Source organism: Heteronotia binoei, chromosome 14 (genome assembly GCF_032191835.1).
Source record: "Heteronotia binoei isolate CCM8104 ecotype False Entrance Well chromosome 14, APGP_CSIRO_Hbin_v1, whole genome shotgun sequence".
Classification (NCBI taxonomy): domain Eukaryota; kingdom Metazoa; phylum Chordata; class Lepidosauria; order Squamata; family Gekkonidae; genus Heteronotia; species Heteronotia binoei.
This window is the reverse complement of record NC_083236.1, coordinates 69475871-69500832: the sequence shown is the minus strand read 5'-3', so window position 1 is coordinate 69500832 and position 24962 is coordinate 69475871. Positions and strand designations below refer to the sequence as shown.

Genomic DNA, 24962 nt, shown 5'->3' with positions numbered 1-24962 from the left:
TCGAGGGGTTTCTTTCTGGCCCCTCCCTGCCTCAGCTGTCCGGGCACTTCTTGCATCGGTGGGGTTGTCAGGCGGTCTTCGCCCAGAGATCCCGTGCTCCCCTCCTCCCACGCCTCGCCCCAGAGGTCTGTTTTTGAAAGGCCCTGTGTACATCAAGCTAGCCAGTTTTAGACAAATATTTAACGAACAAGCGAGCCCGGAATCCCGCCCCAGAGGGTTGCGAAGGTAAACTCTTCCCTGGCCCTTGGTTCCAATAGCCAGCCGTTGGGGGAAAGAGAGAGGCGGGTGTTGTCAGGAGACGTGAAGGGAGGGTCTGTGTCCTTCCCAGATTGTCCTGCCAACGAAGGAGCTCAGTGGAGAACAGAGAGACAGGGGCAGATGCTGGCTCACACCGCCCGCCCCCTCGGCCCTGGCTTTGCCGATGTCTCTCTGAGCGCTGCGTTTATTTGCTCTGGTTTTTTGGGCCCCAGGAAGTGTTTTCCCGGTTTGTACCTTGGGAATGCATCGCTCCGCACCCGGAGCGGAGCAGCCAGGATTCCCCAGTCCTCCCCAAGGGCTCTGCTATTTGCTGAATAATTGAACTGAAAGCAGCTCTTCTGCCCTTCCTTCCGGGTTGATTCCTGGAGGGAGACCTGTCTGTCTGGCCCTTGTGGGTCAGGGGAGCAGATAGCACTTAGTTTGCTGGTGGCAAAGACGGTGTTCTCACCTTGCATTCCTAGTCTGGAGTGGGTTAATGTGGTATTGTGTGTGTGTGTGTGAATGACCCTGAGTTTAAGGTGTGTACAGACAGACTTAAGAGTCTCGTGACTTGCTTCTGGGTGCAGCTTTGCAGGGGAAGGGAGGCTCAGTGTAACCTTAGGGTGGGCATGTCCCATTTAGGGACCCTTCCGGGAAGGGGTCTGGGAGCTGGTTAGCCGCACCCCTCAGTGAGGGTGTCAGGGTTAAGACGGACAAGTGCTCGAGAGGAGCATAACTTACCAACACATGCATGTTACAGGCAGAATGTGAAAGGTGTACGGTGCGCGAGTGTGACATCTCTCTGCCCCCTAGAGGAGGGGTGGCCAAACTGTAGCTAGGGAGCCAAGTGTGGCTATTCCACACACATTGTGCGGCTCTTGAAGCCCCCGCTGTTCCATCAGCGGGCTTGGAGAAAGGATTTCTCTCTTTAAATCACTTCTCCAAGCTAAGTCAGCCAAGTTGCTTTCTTTGGTGTAGAAGTTTGGGGTCGTGGTTAAGTGCATGGACTCTTATCTGGGAGGGCTGGGTTTGATTCCCCCCTCCTCCACTTGCACCTGCTAGCATGGCGTTGGGTCAGCCCTAGCTCTGGCAGAGCTGTCCTTGAAAGGGCAGCTTCTAGGAGAGCTCTCTCAGCCCCACCCACCTCCCAGGGTGTCTGTTGTGAGGGGAGAAGATATAGGAGATTGTAAACCGCTCTGAGTCTCTGATCCAGAGAGGAGGGCGGGATATAAATCTGCAGTTCTTCTTCTTCTTTCCACTTCTCCCTCCCTCATACATTTATAATTTGTATGGTCTGTCAAATTGCATTGTCCACATCACTCTGGTTTTAACTGTTGTTTTTAATACTCTTTTTAGAATGTTGTTATCTGCCCTGAGCCCATCCTTGGGGAAGGGCGGACTATACGTTGCCTAAAATAAATAAATAAATCCTCCCATCTATTTCCCTCCCTCCCTCCCTCCCTCCTTCCCTTCCTTCCTTCCTTCCTTCCTTCCTTCCTTCCTTCCTTCCTTCCTTCCTTCCGTCCGTCCGTCCGTCTTGTGTCTCTCAAACATCTGACATTTATACTGTGTGGCTGTTACATTAAGCAAGTTTGACCAGCCTGGCTAGAGCCACGGAGCGCAGGAATTTGCCAGCAGTGGGGGCCGCTGGTTGGTTTTCTCTAGCGGAGTCTTTCCAAAGAGACTGATGCTCCCTCCCCGCCCCCCTCCCCGTACATGCCGTCATCATTCCTGTCCCCTTCCTCCCGAACCCCCCCCCCCCCCCCCTGTTGGCTGCAGCATCTGAATTCCAGCAAGGCTAAATCAATAAAGCAGCTGCCTGGAGCTGGGTGGAATTTGTGTGGGAGACGGTTGCTGAGGAGAGCGCTGGGGCAGCCTCACCTGGCCTTGGTGCCCCAGCTCTGTGGAGACGTCCTCCCTTTGGCAGCTGACAGCTTGTTTGACTTCTGAGCAAGAACTGTGAGAATGGCTGTTGCGCGTTGCAGCGTGTTTGCAAAGGCCCCAGGGCCTGATGGCCCAACAGTCTCCTAGTGTCTTGTCAGACCACGTGTGCGGTGCTGGGGGAGTGGAATCCCGAGCTGGCAGGCTTCTGCAGCCTCCCAGGGGAAGGTGGTGAAGGCCCCAAAACCGTAGCAGCCAGAGGTGTGGCCGTGTGCCTCTCCAGCCAGTGTGACTCGAGTGCCAGAGCGGCACCTTTGGGGGCAGAGCTGCCCACGTGGCCAGCATCTTGTGGTCCATGACCAGGTTCTGGACACGATGAGCAAACTTGTCAAATGGACCCATTTCTTTCCCGGCCCCCTCCTAGCCCGTTCTGCTTCCTGAACCGACGTCATGGCAGTGATGTGGTTGCATTTGTGGTCATATTAGACTGTTAAGTTGGGACAAAGATTTTGCACACTGCGAGAAAGCCAGGAGGGACTTTTGCTGTGGTTAAGAGAGGGCCTCCCCAAAACTAATTCTTTGCCTGCCAAAACAGGGTTCCCCCTCCTGCTCTGTCTTAACTCAGCACTGAGTTTCTTTGTCCCGGTCTGTGCCTGTCTCTCTCCTTGCGGTGACTCACAGCAGGATGTGAGAAGTTTAATTATAACTGTGCCTCTGAAGGTGCTTGTGCCTTCATCTGGTCTGCACCCCACTTTTCTGGTATTGAGAGGACGATGCTGCCGGGAAGAGTGACTTGAACTGGTGCCAAGCACCGCTCGCCCCTGGGGCTGGGTTCGAATCTTGCACGACCTGTCTCTGGCAGCTTATAAGCCTCTGGGTTCCCAGCTCCTCTTCACCGCACAAACTCATGGTGTGCGGATGAATCATGAGCTGACAGAAGGCTTGTGTTTTGTAATTTTAATCCTATATCCCCTCCTCAAAAAACCCCCAGCAGTCATGCCATTCTGCAAGCCTTGCCTAGGGATTAGGGAACAAATTCACATGCCAGGATAGCATGTGAATCACACAGCAGACTTGAGCAAGTCACTACTCACTTGTAGCAAGGTGAAGGTTCCTTCCCTCCCCAGTAGACCAAGCGGAGGAACCTTAATAAATTGAAATAGAAAAAAATTGGTTTGTCTTTTTAAGGGCTTAGATGTGCCATAAATGGCAGCAAATCAGGCATACACATCAGTCAGTAACTTTGTTCTCACATTTGCACATCTGCAGTTAGTAAAGGTAGTCCCCTGTGCAAGCACCAGTAGTTTCCGACTCTGGGGTGACGTTGCTTTCACAATGTTTTCACAGCAGACTTTTTACGGGGTGGTTTGCCATTGCCTTCCCCAGTCCGCTACACTTCCCCCCCAGCAAGCTGGGGACTCATTTTACTGATCTCGGGAAGGCTGAGTCAATGTGGAGCCGGCTACCTGAACCAGCTTCCACTGGGATCGAACTCAGGTCGTGAGCAGAGCTTGGACTGCAGGACTGCAGCTTACCACTCTGCACCACGGGGCAGTAGGAGGGAATTAACTGCGTTTCTAGCATTCCTGTCTTGCTTTCTGGGACCCCCAAACAGAAAGATGAATGTGGCTAAAATCTTTCCTTTCCCCACAGTCCTTTGTGTGTGTGTGTGGTTCACTTTTGGCCACTGTGAAGTTTTCGAGGGAGGGGTGACAGCCGTTCAGTTTCCCTGGAACACCCACCTACGCACACCCTCTTCCAGCTCCCTAAATTCCGATGCGTGGAAGCTGGCAGTGATGACTGAAAGAAGGGAGAGCCGTTGTGGGTACGCTTGTGAGGAAATGGCTGTCTTGCCTGTTGCAACTCTGAGCTGGATGGGCCGAAACTGGTCCTGGAGGTGACCTCTGGGAAGCCTGGTCCGAGTGAACTTTCTGAGCTCTTAAAGGGGTGTGTGCACATGAGCATGCATGTTAGGCAGACAGACTCTGTTTGTGTGTGTGTGTGTGTGTGTGATGGCACCCCAGCCGTCCCCGTTGCTCTAGACCTCACCTCCGCCCTTCTTGCTATCTCTCTCTTGCAACAAGTCTGGCCTGCAGAGCTGGAGTTTTGGGTTTTCACTTCCTTCTTTCACAAGCCCCTCCTTGCTGCTGCAATCCTGCTGGAGATCTCCTTCAGCGGAGCGCTGGAACCGAGGCTGCTGCTGAGCGAGACCACCAGCTCCTCCAGCTCTGGGTGGTCTTTGTTTGGCGGCTGCTCAGAGCTCTTTGCGAACTATCTGAGATCTTTGGTTTGGAGATGCCGCGGGACTGAGCCAGGGTCTTTTTGCACTCAGTGGAAAAGTGTGTCTGAAAGTGCATGTCTGTATAAATAGAAACAAGCATAGAGCTGGAAGGCACCTCAAGGGTCATCTAGTACAACCCTTTGCCACCTTTTTTAGGATCCTCAAGGGAAAGCGTAACTTTGTCCATGGGGTCGCAAAGAGTCGGACTTGACTGTGCGACTGAACAACAACAACAAAGGGAAAGCAGGGGGAGTCTCTTTTATAAGCGAGGACACAGCATTTTGCAAAGAAGGAAACATTCTTCTTTTTGAGGATCATAGGTGTTGGAAGGGACCTCTGGGGTCATCTAGTCCAACCCGCTGCCATCTTTTTGGGGATCCTAAAGGGAAAGCAGGGGGAGTCTCTCTTATAAGCGAGCGCACAACATTTTGCAAAGAAGGAAACATATTCTTCTTCTTTTTGAGGATCATAGAAACATAGAGTTGGAAGGGACCTCCAGGGTCATGTAGTCCAACCCACAGTGCAGGAAACTCACAAACACCTGCCCCTAAATTCACAGGAGCTGCATTGCTGTCAGATGGCCATCTAGCCTCTGTTTAAAAACCTCCAAGGAAGGAGAGCCCACCACCTCCCCAGGAGGAAGCCTGTTCCACTGAGGAACCCCTCTAAACTCACAAACACCTCCCCCTAAATTCACAGGATCTTCATTGCTGTCACATGGCCATCTAGCCTCTGTTTCAAAACCTCCAAGGAAGGAGAGCCCACCACCTCCTGAAGAATCCTAGAATCCTAGAGTTGGAAGGGACCTCTAGGGTCATCCAGTCCAACCCCCTGCACAGTGCAGGGAACTCGCAAACACCTTCCCCTAAATTCACAGGATCTTCATTGCTGTCAGATGGCCATCTAGCCTCTGTTTCAAAACCTCCAAGGAACGAGAGTCCACCACCTACCGAGGAGGAAGCCTGTTCCACTGAGGAACCACCTAAACTCACAAACACCTCCCCCTAAATTCACAGGATCTTCATTGCTGTCAGATGGCCATCTAGCCTCTGTTGAAAAACCTCCAAGGAAGGAGAGCCCACCACCTCCCGAGGAGGAAGCCTGTTCCACTTAGGAACCACTCTAACCGTCAGGAAATTCTTCCTAATGTTGAGCCAGAAACTCTTCTGATTTAACTTCAACCCGTTGGTTCTGGTCTTGTTCCAGACAAGCCTGTTGCAGGGCAGAGGGGCATGAAGAGGCTTCCTCAATGTGGCGCACGAGGGCCACTTAAGTCCTTTCCGGAGCTGCCAGGAGGCCAGCTTTTGAGTTAGGCAGCATTCTGCTGGAGGTTGCCTGCAGGGCGTGTGTTTTGCCACCGCCCAGGATGTGCCCCAGCTTTCTCTAGATCCTGTGCTGGTTCTTGTGAATGCGCGGCTCAGAGCCTCTTTCTATCAGCCTGATCTGTGGTGGGGATGGCGGCCACTTGGGGGTTTCCGCTTATCCTGATTCTGCAGCTGTTCTGCCGTTGTTTGGCTGCCTCAGCACAGCAAAAACGAAAGCAGGCCGATGATAGCGAGGATTTTTTTTTAAGCGTTGCATTGTTCCCCGCATTCTGGGCCTATCGAAGGTCAACTCGTGCTCTGGCTGTCTGGGCAGGAGGGGGCCAAGCAGTGACTTGGGAGGCTCATGTGGCTCTTTCACACATATTGTGTGGCTCTCGAAGTCCCCACCACTCCATTGGCCAGCTTGGAGAAGGCATTTTGTCTCTTTAAATTGCTTTGCCAAGCCAGCTGCTGGCTTGGAGAACACATTTAAAGTTAAAGTTGCTTCCTTTCCACCTCTCCATCCCCCCATCTATTTGCTTTCCTTCCTTCTTTCCTTGCCCGCTCTCAAACATCTGACATTTATTCTTTATGGCTCTTATGTTAAGCAAGTTTGGCCACCCCTGGACTAGGGGCCCCAGGGGAAGGTCTCCTCAGCGGGATTCTGCATTTCTTTGCCTGGTGGACTTCCTGGAGTCAGTTTGGTGTAGTGGTTAAGTGTGCGAACTCTTATCTGGGAGAACTGGGTTTGATTCCCCACTCCTTCACTTGCAGCTGCTGGGATGGCCTTGGGTCAGCCATAGCCCTCATAGGAGTTGTTCTTGAAAGGGCAGTTGCTGTAAGAGCTCTCTCAGCCCCACCCACCTCACGGGGTGTCTGTTGTGGGGGAGGAAGGTAAAGGAGATTGTGAGCCGCTCTGAGACTCTTCGGAGTGGAGGGCGGGATATAAATCCAATATCTTCTTCTTCTGCTCCACCCTGCTGCTGAATCGTGGCTCTTGCCTCCACACGAGGGGTGGCCAAACTTGCTTCATATAAGAGCCACATATGATAAACGCCAGATGTTTGAGAGCCGCAAGACATGAACAAATATCACACACACACTTTCTTGAAACTCTTAATTTCTTTGCACAGAAAGACACAATACATATGTTTGCAGTTGACAACATAACCATGCTACAAGACTTTTTTAAGAAGGAGACTTAAAAAAAAAAAGTTGGGAATAGCAGTTCCCATAAGACCAGCACAGGGAAAGGTTAAGGATGTCAAGAGTACCTCTTGCCATTTCAGTTAGGATGTTACTTTCATTTTTCACTTTGCTGGCTATAATTTCTATGTAACGAATGAGGCATTTTTTCAGCCTGATTTCGGGACAGCCAAGGCCGTCTCTGTCTGATAAGTGTGCACTTGTCAGGGAGCCTGGGAAAGACAGTGCCGGGGGAGGGACTGCAGCTTCGCCCCTTGGGTTTGAATGTATAACGGTTAAAGCTAAAGGTATAAGTAAAGCATTTGCCCACCAAAGTCAGTTTCTGCAAGAACGCTCTTGCCCTGAAGACCTGTCAGTACATCAATAGAGTCAATTCTCTGAATGACCTAGCAGTCGCATCACAACTTTTTCACGGCAGACTGTTTACGGGGTGGTTTGCCCCAGTCATTGGGGAAAAAGCTTCCCCCCCCCAGCAAGCTGGGTACTCATTTGACCGACTTCGGAAGGATGGAAGGCTGAGTCAACCTTGAGTCGGCTACCTGAACCCAGCTTCCACTGGGATCGAACTTAGGTCATGATCAGAGTTTGGACTGCGGAACCGCAGCTTTACCGCTCTGCGCCACGGGGCTCTAAAACCGATCAAACACAGTCCTAAATAAAACAGTCTTCAGCTGCCAGCTAAAGATTGACAGTGAGGGGGCCAGGTGCACCTCCCTGGGGAGGGTGTTCCGTAACTGGAGCTGCCACCAAAAAGACCTCTTTCATATGCAGGACAGGGCAGGACAGTCTCTCTGTGTGGTCTTAAGTCCCAGGAGAAGACGGTCCTTCAGACACCCTGGTCCCAAGCCTTGCACAGCATTAAGGGACAAAACCTACACCTTGAATTGGGCTCAGGAATAGAAAGCAAACCTTTCGTGTAATGAGAGGTAGTGTAGTATAGCAGCTGACTCTGAACTAGCGACTGCAGATCTTTTCTTTGCTCTGAAGCTTTCAGGCAGCGTTGGTGAGCTGCCTCCTCTGAGCTTCAGTGCCCCATTGCAGGGGCAGGGGGGGGGGTTGACCCAAAGGAGAGCAGAGGTCCAGGCGAATTTCTGTGTTGGCCTGAAGCAGCAGAACACTGCTTGCGTCCAGTCAGACTCCTTGAAGACCAACAGCATTTTATGCCAAGTATAAGCTTTCCTGTGCAAGCAGACCTCTTCAGATACAATTAGAGAATCAATAAGCAATCATGTAAACAACTGTACATGCAATTATTTGAAAATAAATAAACAGTTTGTTCCATGGTTCACATCTGAAGAAGGGTGAACCTATGAAGCTGCCTTCTACTGAATCAGACCCTCCTGGGTCCATCCAGGTCAGTCTTGTCTACTCAGACTGGCAGCGGCTCTCCAGGGTCTCAAGCTGAGGTTTTTCACGCCTTCGTGCCTGGACCCTTTTTAGTTGGAGCTGCCAGGGATTGGACCTGGGACCTTCTGCTTACCAAGAAGATGCTCTACCACTGAGCCACCATCCCTCCCCTAAAGGTTTTGGGAGATCCATTGTTCATATGAACATATGAAGCTGCCTTCTACTGAATCAGACCCTCAATCCATCAAAGTCAGTCTTGTCTACTCAGACTGGCAGCGGCTCTCCAGGGTCTCAAGCTGAGGTTTTTCACGCTTACTTGCCTGGACCCTTTTTAGTTGGAGCTGCCGGGGATTGAACCTGGGACCTTCTGCTTACCAAGCAGATGCTCTACCACTGAGCCACAGTCCCTCCCCCACGGGTGCTTGCACACAAAAGCTTTTACTTTGAATAAAACTTTTGCTGGCCTTAAAGGTGTCGCAGGACTCGAACTTTGTTCCAAAAACTTTGTTCCAGTTTGCCTGTGAATGTCTGGCTGACCGGGAACTTGAACCTGGGGTCTGCCCTGATGCTTTACCCCTGGGGACACACAGCCTTTAGCCTAAGCCTGGTCTTCTCTGCCCCTTTGCACTTCCTCCCCATAGCAGCAGCCCCACTTCAGAAGAAAAGAGCTGTTTGTAGCTGCTGCTGAGGCCAGGTGGGCTGTGCCAACTTTCCTGCAGCCAGGCCCGTTTTGCAAGCGACCGGCTGTGCAATCCGGTGGTCCAGCCTTTTCTGCTGCCTGTTCTGGGGTCTCGGAGTCCTCCCCCATCCCTTGGGAGCATTAATAAAGGCCTGGAGCTTGCAAATCAGATTAGTTTTCCACGAAAACAGGATGCCGTGGGTGAAGCGGCCTTCGCGATTATTAATTTTCCCCCCAGTAAGCGGAAATTGAGACAGTGGGATGGGGGGGTGGGATTGCTGCTCTCAGATGGGAAGGGAGAGCACTCTGTCCTTCTTTTAATTAGCACCAAATTGGTTTTTCATCTGGATAGCTCAGCGGTTTGCAGCCTCCAAACGGATTTCTGGGCCGGGGCCTGTCAGGAAAGAAGCAGCGGGAAAGCGTCACCTGGTCACAAGCGAAATGCTCTATCGCGGCAGTCGCTCTGAGAAAGGAGGAGGGCTGGAGTCCAGCCCCTTGCCCCAGTCGTGGCCTGCCCCCTGGAGAAGGGCTGGGCCTTGCTAGTAAGAGAGGTGCTGAAGGGGGCAGGCCCTGTCCCTCACCCAGTCATGCGGTGGAGGCCAAAACATCTTGGAAACTCTCCTGGATTTCGCCTCCTGGCATTTCTATGCATTCCATTTTTCTGTCAAAACTGGTGCCAGCCTGCTTCCAGGATGATAAAGACAATTATTTTTTAAAGAGCGGGGGGGGGGGGGGGGAGAAGAGTCTTGCTGTTTCAGACCTTCAGTTTGGTGAAGTGTGTGGACTCTTGCCTGGGAGGACTCTTATCCACTTTGGTGCAGTGGTGAAGTGTGTGATCCAGGTTGGATTCCCCCCTCCTCCACTTGCAGCTGCTGGAATGGCCTTGGGTCAGCCATAACTATCGCAGGAGTTGTCTTTGAAAGGGCAGCTGCTGTGAGAGCCCTCTCAGCCCCACCCACCTCACAGGGTGTCTGTTGTGGGGGAGGAAGGGAAAGGAGATTGTAAGCCTCTCTGAGACTCTGTCCTTGGAAGGACAGCTGCTGTGAGAGCCCTCTCAGCTCCACCCACCTCACAAGGTGTCTGTTGTGGTGGGAGAAGATATGGGAGTTTGTAAGCCTCTCTGAGACTCTGTCCTTGAAAGGGCGGCTGCTGTAAGAGCTCTCTCAGCCCCACCCACCTCATAGGGTGTCTGTTGTGGGGGGAGAAGATATGGGAGATTGTAAGCCACTCTGAGACTCTGTCCTTGAAAGGGCAGCTGCTGTAAGAGCTCTCTCAGCCCCACCCACCTCACAGGGTGTTTGTTGTGGGGGAAGAAGATATGGGGAGATTGTAAGCCACTCTGTCCTTGAAAGGGCAGCTGCTGTAAGAGCTCTCTCAGCCCCACCCACCTCATAGGGTGTCTGTTGTGGGGGGAGAAGATATGGGAGATTGTAAGCCACTCTGAGACTCTGTCCTTGAAAGGGCAGCTGCTGTAAGAGCTCTCTCAGCCCCACCCACCTCACAGGGTGTCTGTTGTGAGGGAAGTAGGAGATTGTGAGCTGCTCTGAGTCTGATTCAGGGAGCAGGGCAGGGTATACATCTACGATCTTCTTCTTAGGTTCAAAGACTCTATCTGGGAGAACCGGGTTTGATTCCCCACTCATAAGAACATAAGAGAAGCCATGTTGGATCAGGCCAATGGCCCATCCAGTCCAACACTCTGTGTCACACAGTGGCCAAAAATTTTTTATATACACACACACACACGCACACTCTGTGGCTAATAGCCACTGATGGACCTCTGCTCCATATTTTTATCTAAACCCCTCTTGAAGGTGGCCATGCTTGTGGCCGCCACCACCTCCTGTGGCAGTGAATTCCACATGTTAATCATCCTTTGGGTGAAGAAGTACTTCCTTTTATCTGTTTTAACCTGTCTCCTCAGCAATTTCATCGAATGCCCACGAGTTCTTGTATTGTGAGAATTATTGTGTGTTATCTACCACGACTTCTTTCTCTACTTTCTCCATCCCATGCATTATCTTGTAAACCTCTAAAATGTCACCCCGCAGTCGATGTTTCTCCAAGCTAAAGAGTCCCAAGCGTTTCAACCTTTCTTCATAGGGAAAGTGTTCCAGCCCTTTAATCATTCTAGTTGCCCTTTTCTGGACTTTCTCCAATGCTATAATATCCTTTTTGAGGTGCGGCGACCAGAACTGCACACAGTATTCCAAATGAGACCGCACCATCGATTTATACAGGGGCGTTATGATACTGGCTGATTTGTTTTCAATTCCCTTCCTAATAATTCCCAGCATGCCGTTGGCCTTTTTTATTGCAATCGCATACTGTCTTGACATTTTCAGTGAGTTATCTACCACGACCCCAAGATCTCTCTCTTGGTCAGTCTCTGCCAGTTCACACCCCATCAACTTGTATTTGTAGCTGGGATTCTTGGCCCCAATGTGCATTACTTTGCACTTGGCCACATTGAACCGCATCTGCCACGTTGACGCCCACTCACCCAGCCTCAACAGATCCCTTTGGTGTTCCTCACAATCCTCTCTGGTTCTCACCACCCTGAACAATTTAGTGTCATCCTCAAACTTGGCCACTTCACTGCTCACTCCAACTCTAAATCATTTATGAACAAGTTAAAGAGCATGGGACCCAGTACCGAGCCCTGCGGCACCCCACTGCTTACCGTCCTCCACTGCGAAGACTGCCCATTTATACTCATTTACACTCCTCCGCTTGCAGCTGCTGGAATGGCCTTGGGTCAGTCATAGCTCTCGCAGAGTTGTCCTTGAAAGGGCACCTGCTGTAAGAGCTCTCTCAGCCCCACCCACCTCACAGGGGGGTCTGTTGTGGAAGGAGAAGACATAGGAGATTGTGAGCCTCTCTGATTCAGGGAGAAGGGCAGGGTATACATCTGCAGTTCTTCTCTCCCTCTTCTGCAGGGTGGGGCTCAGGTGGGAAAATGGCTCCCTCAGACTGTGTCAGGGAGCAAACCTGTGGCCTCAATTCCACTGTTGATTGGCGTGGCGCAGGCCTACTCAGTCATGTGAGTTGAGGTCTGAAACGGCACAGGCCTGACCAAGGGGAGCCACTTTCTCTGGGGAAACTGGGCCTCAGGCCCAAACGCCGTAGGCCAGCGGTGGCCAACGGTAGCTCTCCAGATGTTTTTGGCCTACAACTCCCATCAGCCCCAGCCAGCATGGCCAATGGCTGGGACTGATGAGTTGTAGGCCAAAAACATTTGGAGAGCTACCGTTGGCCACCCCTGCAGTAGGCAGTTGGGGGGGGGGTGTCTGTGACTTGAATCTCCCAACATGTGATTTAGCTTTTAAACGCAGTGGGAGGGATATTTAGAAGCCCGCGGAGGTCGTTCCAGAGGGGATACACGTTGGTCTGCTGGTAGAACAGCCAGCTTCGAGTCCAGGATTACCTTCGGGATCAGCAAGAGTATGAACTTTTGAAAGTCGAGGCTTCCTTCATCAGACGTGAGCAGAAATGAGCATCTCTGAGTCCATTTATTACATTCCTCCCCCCTTCTGACTTTTTTTAGTCCTGGAGGGGAGGAAACGCAAGCTCAACCAGAACACCCCTTTGGGGAGACTTTCCCCCACAAAGCAAAGTAGTCCACCTTGGATACCCAGAAGAAGAAGAGGAGGAAGAAGATATTGAAGATGAAGATATTGGATTTATATCCCGCCCTCCACTCCGAAGAGTCTCAGAGCGGCTCACAATCTCCTTTATCTTCCTCCCCCACAACAGACATCCTGTGAGGTGGGTGGGGCTGGAGAGGGCTCTCACAGCAGCTGCCCTTTCAGGGACAAGCTCTGTTATAGCTGTGGCTGACACAAGGCCATGCCAGCAGGTGCAAGTGGAGGAGTGGGGAATCAAACCCGGTTCTCCCAGATAAGAGAGCTCTGGCTGACCCAAGACCATTCTAGCAGCTGCAAGTGGAGGAGTGGGGAATCAAACCTGGTTCTCCCAGATAAGAGAGCTCTGGCTGACCCAAGGCCATTCCAGCAGGTGCAAGTGGAGGAGTGGGGAATCAAACCCCGTTCTCCCAGATAAGAGAGCTCTGACTGACCCAAGGCCATTCCAGCAGCTGCAAGTGGAGGAGTGGGGAATCAAACCCGGTTCTCCCAGATAAGAGTCCGCACACTTAACCACTACACCAAACTGGCAAAGGAGATTGGATTTATACCCTAACCTTCACTCGGAGTCTCAGAACGGCTTGCTATCTCTTTTCCTTTCCTCACGCCACAACAGACACCCTGAGAAGCAGGTGGTGCTGGGAGAGTTCTTTCAAGAACTGCTCTTGAGAGAGCAGCTCTTTCAAGAACTGTGAGTGACCCAAGGTCACCCAGCAACTGCACGGGGAGGAGGAGTGGGGAATCAAACCTGGCTCTCCCATATTAGAATCTGCTGCTTTTAACCACGGCGTCAAACTGGTCTTCAGGAGCCAATTTTCCAGGCTGCCCTCTTATTTTCATAGCTGACCACTGCCAAATGCCCCACTAGAATCCCAGGGCAGGCATAGCTCGGAAGCAAAATGTGGCTCTTTCACACATATCGTGCAGCTCCAGTTTGGTGTAGTGGTTGAGTGTGCGGACTCTTATCTGGGAGAACCGGGTTTGATTCCCCACTCCTCCACTTGCAGCTGCTGGAATGGCCTTGGGTTAGCCATAGCTCTCATAGGAGTTGTCCTTGAAAGGGCAGCTGTTGTGAGAGCCCTCTCAGCCCCACCCACCTCACAGGGTTCTGTTGTGGGGGGAGAAAATATAGGAAACAGGCAGGCTTGCAAGTTCTCCTCCTCCACCACAGAGGTCACCCAGAGACCTAGAGTGGGGAAATAGAGTGCAAGAGCCAAGGGAGCCACTGGAAGAAGAGATGGAATTAAAAGGGCTGCGCAGGGTTCCCCCTTAGTTTCATAGCTCTTCCAGGAGCTGTATTTACTAACTTTGGTGTCAAGGCAAAGAGAGTTGCATAACGATGGAAACGGTGGTCAGTGATTTATATGGTACATGTGTGTTTCCTTCTACTGTTGCCAAAAAATAATTTCCTAACCTTTCCTTATGCTGGTCTTATGGGGACTGTTATTCCCAGCTTTTGTTTTTAAAAAGCCTCCTAGCCTGGCCATGTTGTCAAGTGCACACACATGTTTTTCATCTCTCTGTGCAGATAAAGTAGTAAGAGTTTTAATAAAGACGTTTGGGTAGTATTTGTTCATGTCTTCCGGCTGGCTCTCAAACACCTGCATTTATTCTAGGTGGGTCTTAACGTTAAGCAAATTTGGCCAGCCCTGTGTTAATTCTTCCCTACCACATCATTTCCCATACCAAAATACTCCCCCTTTTAAGTCTGAGTAGAGAGAAGAGGTTTTGCATTTTTTGGGATTCCCCCCCCACCGCCAGCAACATTGCAAAAAGCTGCTGGGGCTGGATCCAGTTGACCCTGCCATAAACTTAAGCTGACAGGACTATTTTTGGTATTTGGTCACCAGATCTGAGGAGAATTCCAGGCAGGCCTGTCTGTTGGGGGCACCTTAGAAACCGACATTTGTGGGGGCCGCAGCTGCTTCACCGCAGGTGGGTTGTCCACAGCTGGCAGAAGAGAAACAGGGCTGCAAAGTCCAGCTCTGTGTGAGAGGACAAGAGGGGGGCTGGGTGGTGTCAGAGGCTGTCTGGGGCTGCTGGACATCTGCTTGTGGAGAGGAAATTCAGCTGCTGTGAGTCACGGACAGCCTCCAGTTGGCTGGGCTTGTGAAATATCCTCTCCTCTGCCAGTTGAGCAACAGTATCTGGAGTTGGGATTTTGTCTCTGGCTTGCATGGGCAATTCTTTGCGGCCTCTCCTGGGTGGTTGTCAGTCACACTTGCCGTGTTCCCCTTTCCCCATTTCCTGCCATTTTGCAGAGTGTTGTCCCTCTGGGGTGCAGCTGGCTTCCCTTGCCAAGGAAAGTCCAGTTGATCAACTCCCAGATCTGAGAAGGCCCTGGGCGGGGTGGGTGGGAGAGTGTTGTGTAAGACGGCAGCTTCCCGCCTGTCCTCGTGAGTCTGTGTTGGCCTTCTTGTTGAACCAGCCTTTTACCACGGGAGACATGTTGAGCACTGGGATGCTTTTTCTCCAGTCCGCCATGACTGCACTTCGACTGCAAATTATTTATGTAATTCATTTATACCCCATCTTTCCCCTCAGCGGGGACTCAAGGGGCCTGATGTCTTTCTCCTCACGACCCCCCTGTCAGGTAGGTGAGGCTGTGAGGGGGGTTGGGACTCGGTTCTCCCAGCGCACTAACCGTTCTACTCTTTAGCTTAGAGAAACGTCGACTGGGGGTGACATGATAGAGGTTTACAAGATAATGCATGGGATGGAGAAAGTAGAGAAAGAAGTACTTTTCTCCCTTTCTCACAATACAAGAACTCGTGGGCATTCGATGAAATTGCTGAGCAGACAGGTTAAAACGGATAAAAGGAAGTGCTTCTTCACCCAAAGGGTGATTAACATGTGGAATTCACTGCCACAAGAGGTTGTGGCGGCCACAAGCATGGCCACTTTCAAGAGGGGTTTAGATAAAAATATGGAGCAGAGGAAAAAAGGCACAGAGGGGAAGCGAAATGTGAGCACTCCTGTCACCTGTTTTGAAGGGAATGGCGGGGCTGGGAGGAAAAGGAAAGGAAAGGTCCCCTGTGCAAGCTTGTTGGGTGACCTTGGGCCAGTCACATACTCTCAGCCTGATCTACCTCACAGGCTTCTTTTGAGGATAAAATGGAGGAGAATAGAGGTCTTAGTGGACCATACACTGAACACGAGTCAACAATGTGATGCAGTGGCTAAAACAAAAGGAAAGGTCCCCTGTGCAAGCTGTCATTTCTGACTCGGGGGTGACGTCGCTCTCACGTTTTCACGGTAGACTTTTTACGGAGTGGTTTGCCCTTGCCTTCCCCAGTCATCTACGCTTTCCCCCCAGCAAGCTGGGTACTCATTTTACTGACCTTAGAAGGATGGAAGGCTGAGTCAACCTTGAGCCGACTACCTGAACCCAGCTTCCGCTGGGATCGAACTCAGGTCGTGAGCAGAGCTTAGGACTGCAGTACTGCAGCTTTAACACTCTGTGCCACGGCGGTGGGAAGAGAGGCCCAAATGTACGTTTCCTTTTTTTGCGGCTGACTAAGGGAAAGCCCACCCAGGGACGCCAAGGACCCCCATAGCACAGAGACAGCACTGCAGTCGGAGCTCTCTGCTCACGACCTGAGTTCAATCCTGGCAGAAGCTGGGTTCAGGTCGCTGGCTCAAGGTTGACTCAGCCTTCCATTCTTCCTAGGTCGGTAAAATGAGTACCCAGATTGCTGAGGGTACAGTGTAGATGACTGGGGAGGGCAATGGCAAGCTACCCTGTAAAAAAGTCTGCTGTGAAAACGTCATGATGCAACGTCACCCCAGAGTCGTAAACAACCAGTGCTTGCACAGGGAACTATCTTTACCTTTTTAAGGGAAAGCCTGAGCAGATGTGTCTGTTTGGAGACCAGGCACGGAGCCTCAGTCTTCAGCCGCCTTTCGTCTTTCCGTGTGTTTGATAAGGTCACGTTAGCTAGAACTGGTTGGATTGGTGTGGAAAATGCAGGATTGTTTTGGCAGATGCAAGGATCCTGGCCTTTGCTTGTGATTCTTCCACATTTGCACTTTGCCAGAATTTCCAGGCGCTTGAAAGAAACACTCTCTCTCCATTTACAAATTGGTGACAATGTGTAATGTGAATGACATACAGCAAAACACCTTAACATACACGAATGCAATTGAAAAATCATCCACTGTACAATATAACTACTGTCCAAAATCCATAATGATTTTATAATAAGTCTAACGATAACAAAGAACCGGTCCAGTTTTGTTTCGGATATACTATCCTTCTTCAAGAGATGATAACAAAGAACCGGTCCAGTTTTGTTTCGGATATACTATCCTCCTTTCAATTGCATTAGTGTATGTTTGCAGGGGTGTCAAATTTACAGTTCTGGGGCTGAATCAGGTCCCCAGAGGGCTCCTCTCAGGCCCCTGAGAAACTGGTTGCCATCTGCTTCCTTCTCCCTCTCTCTTGCTTCCTTCTGCATAACAGCTTGCTTTGCAAGGCTTGCTCAATCGCACAGGAGCTACAGAGCAAAACCTCTATTTTCTCCATTGGCTGAGGCTCCTCTCTTGGAGAAAAAGTGGGGAGGAAGGGCTTGCTTTGCCAGGCTTTTTGCCCAGTTCCCTGGATCCCATGGGAGAAATACAAAGAAAGCATCTAAAACCAATGAGTGTTCATGTTTTAAGCATGTTTTAAGTTTTTTTAAAAAAATGTATATTTGTGTTTGTATTCTTTATAAAATTTATATCTCTGCTAAATAGGTACACACAAGGCCGGGCCCAACATGGCTCAGCCCAAGCTGACATGGCCTGGCCCAACAAGGTCTCATTTATGTCAGATCCGGCCCTCATAATAAATTAGTTCGACACCCCTGAGTTAAGATGTTTTGTATGTAATTCACATTACACGTTGCACATTGTTAAAAAAAAAAAAAAAGGTAAAGGTAGTCCCCCGTGCAAGCACCAGTCGTTTCCAACTCTGGGGTGATGTTGCTTTCACAGCGTTTTCAGGCAGACTTTTTACGGGCTGGTTTGCCATTGCCTTCCCCAGTCTCTTACACTTTCCCCCCAGCAGACTGGGGACTCATTTGACCAACCTCGGAAGGATGGAAGGCAGAGTCAACCTTGAGCCAGCTACCTGAACCCAGCTTCCGGTGGGATCGAACTCAGATCGTGAGCAGAGGGTTCCGACTGCAGTACCGCAGCTTTACCACTCTGCGCCAATTTGTAAATGGAGAGCGTGTGTTTCTTTCAAGTTACTGTACCTCCGTGGTCCTGACTATTTCTGATGAGAACTTCTAAGTGGGCAGTGCCACCTTGCCACGGTGCCCAGGAGGGGCATCTGGATTTGGGGGATCCGAGATGCATGGACAGGCTCGCTTTGGGTGACTGTGCTCTTCCTCACGGGGCAGCTTGCCAAGCACGGAGCTCCTCGGCCTCTGGCTTGATGCAAAGCTGCCTCCAAAATCCCTCTTAAGCCTCTGTAAGCATCGCGCGGAGCTAATAGTGGTAGACAAGAGCCCCGCTCCTCCTCCGGCCTTGTGTGCTGCCCGCTGGAAGATGGTTGGGACGTTTTGTTTAATAAACTTTCTTTGCTCTTGCTAATCCGGCCTTTGCAAGTCTGGGCTCCTCGTGTAGTTTATTTTACTGCATTCCTTGAACCAGCTTGGTGCGTCTTAGAGAGTCACTGGAGAGGGGGCAGGGGGTTAATTTGTTGGAGCTGAAGGCGGGCTCAGTTCCTGCACCTGGGAGTCGTACAGACCTACCTGGGAGGCGACTGAGCAGCCGGTGGGCTTCTGCCAACTTGGGCGAAGTTCTGTGCCCGCATGCGAGCCCAGTGGGGACAGCGTCAAGTTGTTCTGCTCATTTCTAATAGGGGGCTTTCCAAAGTGTGTTTGGTGTAGTGGTTAAATGTGCGGACTCTTATCTGGGAGAACCGGGTTTGATTCCCCACTCCTCCACTTGCACCTGCTAGCATGGCCTTGGGTCAGCCAGAGCTCTCTTATCTGGGAGAACCGGGTTTGATTCCCCACTCCTCCACTTGCACCTGCTGGAATGGCCTTGGGTCAGCCAGAGCTCTCTTATCTGGGAGAACCAGGTTTGATTCCCCACTCTGCCACTTGCAGCTGCTGGAATGGCCTTGGGTCAGCCAGAGCTCTCTTATCTGGGAGAACTGGGTTTGATTCCCCACTCCTCCACTTGCACCTGCTGGAATGGCCTTGGGTCAGCCATAGCTCTGGCAGGAGTTGTCCTTGAAAGGGTGGTTGAAAGAGCCAGTTTGGTGTAGTGGTTAAGTGTGCGGACTCTTATCTGGGAGAACCGGGTTTGATTCCGCACTCCTCCATTTACAGCTGCTGGAATGGCCTTGGGTCAGCCATAGCTCTGGCAGGAGTTGTCCTTGAAAGGGTGGTTGAAAGAGCCAGTTTGGTGTAGTGGTTAAGTGTGCGGACTCTTATCTGGGAGAACTGGGTTTGATTCCGCACTCCTCCATTTACAGCTGCTGGAATGGCCTTGGGTCAGCCATAGCTCTGGCAGACGTTGTCCTTGAAAGGGCAGCTTCTGTCAGAACTCTCTCAGCCCCACCCACCACACAGGGTGTCTGTTGTGGGGGAGGAAGGTAAAGGAGATTGTGAGCTGCTCTGAGACTCTTCGGCTAGCATGGCCTTGGGTCAGCCATAGCTCTGGCAGAAATTGTCCTTGAAAGGGCAGCTGCTGTGAGAGCCCTTTCCAGCCCCACCTACCTCACAGGGTGTCTTTTGTGGGGGAGGAAGGTAAAAGGAGATTTTGAGCTGCTCTGAGACTCTTTGGAGTGAAGGGCGGGATATAAATCCAATATCATCTTCTTCTTAAAGCCAACAGTCGTGGAAAAGAATAACTCTTTTTATTGTAGTTACAGGTTTTGTGGATCAGATACCTTCAGGTCTGTATGTGCAACCAACAGGATAATGAAAGTGTGGTGACCACTCTTTAGCTTAGAGAAACGTCGACTGCGGGGTGACATGAGAGAGGTTTACAAGATTATGCATGGGATGGAGAAAGTAGAGAAAGAAGCACTTTTCTCCCTTTCTCACAATACAAGAACTCGTGGGCATTCGATGAAATTGCTGAGCAGTCAGGTTAAAACGGATAAAAGGAAGTCCTTCTTCACCCAAAGGATGTTTAACACGTGGAATTCACTGCCACAGGAGGTGGTGGCGGCTACAAGCATAGCCAGCTTCAATAGGGGATTGGATAAAAATATGGAGCAGAGGCCCATCAGTGGCTATTAGCCACAGTGTGTGTGTGTGCGTATGTATATGTGTGTGTGTATATTATATATATATATATATATACACACACACATACACATATACTGGCCACTGTGTGACACAGAGTGTTGGACTGGATGGGCCATTGGCCTGATCCAACATGGCTTCTCTTATGTTCTTATGACCAAATCAATCTTCCCTCTAAGCTGCAGAGTCTTGTGAGCAAAAATTCTACTTTGTGAGCTACTGACATTAAAGTTGTGAGCTGCTGCATACATTAGTGGGCTCTGGGGCCATTTTTCCTGAGGGACAAAAATGTGTCAGCTGGAATCTAAAAATCTGTGAGCTAGCTCACTCTAACTCAGCTTAGAGGGAACACTGGTGACCATTTGAAATGGCAATGCCTGAAAATAGTCTTGATAGCTTAGCAAAATTAATACCTGTACGTGTCCCGGTGGAGGCAAAACCAAATGCATTTGAGCCAGCTGAGAAATTCTGCTTCAGACCTCACACTGGAATCTGCCTTTCTGATTTGGTGTAGTGGTTAAGTGTTTGGTGTAGTGGTTAAGTGTGCGGACTCTTATCTGGGAGAATCGGGTTTGATTCCCCACTCCTCCACTCGCACCTACTGGAATGGGTCAGCCACAGCTTTCATAGGAGTTGTCCTTGAAACGGCAGTTTCTGGGAGAGCTCTCTCAGCCCCTCCCACTTCACAGGGTGTCTGTTGAGGGGGGAGAAGATATAGGAGATTGTAAGCCGCTCTGAGTCTTTGATTCAGGGAGAAAGGCGGGGTATAAATCTGCAATTCTTCTTCTTCTTCCTTGTTGGAAAATGGCAGCTTTGGGACTGATTTTGCACTAGGGCTTGTTCTGGGTGGAGAACCCTTTTGTCCCCAGCGCTTCTCTTGGTTTTTGCACAAGCTGCCCCGGAGCTGTGAGTTGGCGCGCTGCTTTTCTGCGGCAAGCAGAAACCACTTGTAAGAGGATCTCACTTGCTGCGGAAAAGTGGTGTGCCAACTTGGAGCTCCAGGGCAGCTGGTGAGAGAAACGCTGGGAGCAAAAGGGCTCTCCACTCAGAACAAGCCTAGTGCAAAATCGGTCTAGGAATTAAAGAACATACCCAGGAGTTAGGGAGCCCTGCTGATTGTAGCCTGCCCTGCAGTTCCAGGTGGTGACGCCGAGTCCCTTCTTGCCTCTCTTGTGTCTCAGCCAGGCCTCAGAGCAGGGCTGCAGGAGGAAAACACGGGGCCAAGACCCGCCAACCTGGAACCAGTCCTGTGGTGCAGCATTGCCTGTGCATTTGAGCCTTACAGCCTATCAGGCCCCCAAGCAACTGGCTGTCCTCTGCTTCCTTCTCCTTCTCTCATGCTTTGCAAGGCTTGCTCAATCGCACTGGAGCTACAGAGCAAAATGTCAATTTTCTCCATTGGCTGAGGCTCCTCCCCTTCCTGGTCCCCTGGGGAAGGCAGAAAAGAGCCAGAGCTTCCTTTGCCCAGTTCCCTGGACATCTCTGTGGGTACAAGATCTTTCCTAGTAGGATTGCTCTCCTGCCCGTTGCATAGTTTTACTCTTGCCGCCTTGACCATCAAAAATCTGGCGATTCCCTGTCTCTCTATTCGCTCCGCTCAGAGACCTGAAGGAGAACTCCGTTGTCTGAGGCTCTGCGGCAGGACTTCCCCTCTGAATGCCTCCTTCTGGAAGCCAGCGGCAGGAATCAGCCTGGTATTCATAAACTACTGAGTAAAGTCAGCTCTGTGGTTTGAAGCCAGGCCAGTCCCACAGCGTTGGGTGGCTTCTCTTTCTCTCTTCTGCTTCTGGAGGAGAAAGCCGTCTCTCCCTTCTCTGCCAGGCCCAAGCCCCGCCCCCCCCAATGCTCTGTGCCGTGTGAGTCAGTGGTGTCCTCATCCGGTGGGGGTCTCAGGGTTGGGCTGAGACCAGGGGTCGTTCTGTAGAAAAATAGGTGGCGGAGCTCGTTAGCATAACTCATTAGCATATGTCGCCCCCACCACCAGCCAAAAGCAACCAGATGCAAGAAAGGAGAGCCCCGGGTGAGCAAGGCCTGCTTCAGCTGGCTAGAGATCCAGCCAGCCCAAGCAGGCCTCGCTTACCTGGGGCTCTCCTTGGCCATCCCCACCCTCACAGTCAAAAGGCCGGTGAGCTACCTGCAACCCAAAATCACATAAGTAGAGAAAGGGTGGTGTGGGCTTCTCCAGGGGTTAATGAGGGCTGCTGGGGGTGTGGCAAAGCCCCTGGTGGCTGGCTGGCTGCCCGCTCTCCTAATTGAGGGATTGTTACGCAGCTGTACCTGCTATTCATTGGACATGGTAGGTGGGGAAGAAGAGGGGGAACCCTTAGAAAGGTTCAGGAGCTGTGCTCCTGTGAGCTCCTGCTGAATCCGAGGCCTGGCTGAGACCATCAGTGGCATTCCCTGCTTCTGCCCAGGGGCTGTGCAGTCTCCCTCTGCCAAAGGCTGGAAGGCCAAGTTCTGATTATTAATGAAAAGCAGTAATACTTAACATCTATGCCAGGGGTGTCGAACTCACTTGTTATGAGGGCCAGATCTGACATAAATGAGGCTTTCTTGGGCCAGGCCATGCAGGGGTCAGGCCACGGGTGCACCTATTGAAGATTAGGTAGCAGAGATGTACAGTAAGTTTTATAAAGAACGCGGACAAAACAGAAATATTTTTTTTAAAAAACTTAAAACCTGCTTAAAACGTTAACAATCATTGGTCTTTTTTTAAAAAAAAATAATTTTTCAACTTTTATTAAACCCCCAAACACAACAGATTATATATACAAATCATTCTTCACAGATTTTCAGATATTTGTTACAACGCACAAGCATCCGGGTATCCATACAAAATCATTGGTCTCTGTGACGGAACGGCCCTGGTTTGCCTGCCAGACCCCGTTCCCCTTTTTGGAGGGAGCTGTTTCTCCTCCGGCCACTTGGGCTCGCTGCCACCACCTGCTCAGTCTAGGGGTTCGGATTGAGAGGAACAGGACTCCCAGTCCACCTCTCCAGCTCTGAGGCCAGGCCTCAAGGTCCTCTGCCACCTTGTACTTGGGTATCACAGAGACCACAGCACTTCTTCGGGCAACCCGTGGAGGATTGGCACCTTATCTAACTGCATGCCTTCACCCTTCCCCAGGCCCCCCTTCATAACGCAGTGTGGTCTAACGCGGTTGGGGATCTATGTGGTACAGAGTTTGACAGCCAGCATTCAAAACAGTAAAAATGTTTAATAAGAAGAGAAAGAAAAATAAAAACAAAAACAATTACATGTAAAAGTTTAGCACAGCACCTGAACAACAACCAGAAGGACAAATAAAAGGTGGATTTAAACGCATCCTCCCGTCCCTGGTCTAACCTTGCCCTGCCTTGTGGATGACTTCCTTGTTCTGACTTCCTGGAGTCCTCCTCTCCTTCAGGAGAAGGCCTCTCCCACAGTCAGGAGCCCACAGACTGACAACCTCTCTCCTTGAGTGCCCTTTGTATTTCTCCCACGGCGTCCAGGGAGCTGGGCAAAGGAAGTCCTGGCTCTTTCCTTCCTTTCTTCCTTCCCCAGGGGACTGGGGGTGGGGGGAGGAGCCTCAGCCAATAGAAGGAGGAGAGGCTTGGCTCAGTAGCTCTGCTGTGCAATTGAGAGAGCCTGGCAAAGCAAGCTATTCCTCCCCCTTCCTCCCCAAGGGAGGAGCCTTAGCCAATGGAGAAAACAAAGGTCTTGCTCTGTAGCTCCTGTGCGATTGAGCAAGCCATGCAAAGCAAGCTGTGATGCAGAAGGAAGCAAGATAGAGGGAGAAGGAAGCAGATAAGAATGTAAGAGAAGCTATGCTGGATCAGACCAATGGCCCATCCAGTCCAATACTCTGTGTCACACAGTGGCCAAAATATACATATACACACACACACACACACTGTGGCTAATAGCCACTGATGGACCTCTGCTCCATATTTTTATCCAATCCCCTCTGGAAGCTGGCTATGCTTGTAGCTGCCACCACCTCCTGTGGCAGTGAATTCCACATGTTAATCACCCTTTGGGTGAAGAAGTACTTTCTTCTATCCGTTTTAACCTGACTGCTCAGCAATTTCATCGAATGCCCACGAGTTCTTGTATTGTGAGAAAGGGAGAAAAGGACTCCTCTCTCTACCCTCTCCATCCCATGCATAATCTTGTAAACCTCTACCATGTCACCCCGCAGTCGATGTTTCTCCAAGCTAAACAGCCCCAAGTGTTTTAACCTTTCTTCATAGGGAAAGTGTTCCAACCCTTTAACCATTCTAGTTGCCCTTTTCTGCACTTTTTCCAATGCTATAATATCCTTTTTGAGGTGCGGTGACCAGAATTGTACACAGTATTCCAAATGAGACCGCACCAACGATTTATACAGGGGCATTATGATACTGGCTGATTTGTTTCCAGTTCCCTTCCTAATAATTCCAAGCATGGCGTTGGCCTTTTTTATTGCAATCGCACACTGTCTTGACATTTTCAGTGAGTTATCTACCACGACCCCAAGATCTCTCTCTTGGTCAGTCTCTGCCAGTTCACAACCCATCAACTTGTATTTGTGGCTGGGATTCTTGGCCCCAATGTGCATTACTTTGCTCTTGGCCACATTGAACCGCATCTGCCACGTTGACGCCCACTCACCCAGCCTCAACAGATCCCTTTGGAGTGCCTCACAATCCTCTCTGGTTCTCACCACCCTGAACAATTTAGTGTCATCTGCAAACTTGGCCACTTCACTGCTCACTCCCAACTCCAAATCATTAATGAACAAGTTAAAGAGCATGGGACCCAGTACTGAGCCCTGCGGCACCCCACTGCTTACCGTCCTCCACTGCGAAGACTGCCCATTTATACTCACTTCGGTTTCCTATTAATTAGCCAGTTTTTGATCCACAAGAGGATCTGTCCTTTTACTCCATGACTCTTGAGCTTACTAAGGAGCCTTTGATGAGGAACTTTATCAAAAGCTTTCTGGAAGTCAAGGTAAACAACATCTATATATGACAGCCAGTTGCTCAGTGGCCTGATAGGGGCCCTCCGAGAGCCTGATTCGGCCCCTGAACTGCATGTTTGACACCCAGATCTATGCAGTGCTTTCAGCATTCAAATCTTTTGAGACTTCTTCTTGCTGTAATTCCTCCAAC

The 24962-nt window shown here is 50.7% G+C and overlaps 1 protein-coding gene and 1 non-coding gene across 2 annotated transcripts in view; one reads left to right on the top strand and one right to left on the bottom strand.

Moving 5' to 3' along the window:
- PIEZO1 (piezo type mechanosensitive ion channel component 1) overlaps nt 1-24962 on the top strand; it is a 234788-nt gene that overhangs the window by 4279 nt on the left and 205547 nt on the right. The gene's annotated exons all lie outside the window — the stretch shown is intronic.
- TRNAT-GGU (transfer RNA threonine (anticodon GGU)) lies at nt 8593-8664 on the bottom strand. Its single transcript has one exon. It is a non-coding gene; the product is annotated as a tRNA-Thr (tRNA).